This window comes from Sinocyclocheilus anshuiensis, unplaced genomic scaffold (assembly GCF_001515605.1).
Source record: "Sinocyclocheilus anshuiensis isolate Anshui unplaced genomic scaffold, SAMN03320099.WGS_v1.1 scaffold1364, whole genome shotgun sequence".
NCBI classification, from domain to species: domain Eukaryota; kingdom Metazoa; phylum Chordata; class Actinopteri; order Cypriniformes; family Cyprinidae; genus Sinocyclocheilus; species Sinocyclocheilus anshuiensis.
The window spans coordinates 308,236-308,583 of NW_015544238.1; positions in this window are offsets into that span (position 1 = coordinate 308,236).

Consider the following 348-nt stretch of genomic DNA (forward strand, 5'->3'; position numbering starts at 1 on the left):
TCAAAACGAAGACAGAGACCTGTTTATGTTCGCACTTTGATGGTGAAACTTTCTACAAAAAAGGAAAGAAAAGAAAGAAAGATCTTTTTTTGCACAGAATGTTCTCTCTTCAATCTCAAATGAGTTTCAGCTCTCTACCAACGAACACCGTGAGGAAACTGCGCGTCGTGCAATGTCAGCGTTTTATTATTATTATTATTATTATTTTGCTTTTAATTAAACCAACAAATAACCCCTAAAATTACACTGACATAAAATATGTAATGAAAAAGCAGGAATATTGTACATACATTTGCAGGTGCGAGGTGTGTGCGTCTTCCTTTTCTTCTTCTTCTTCTTCTTCTTCTT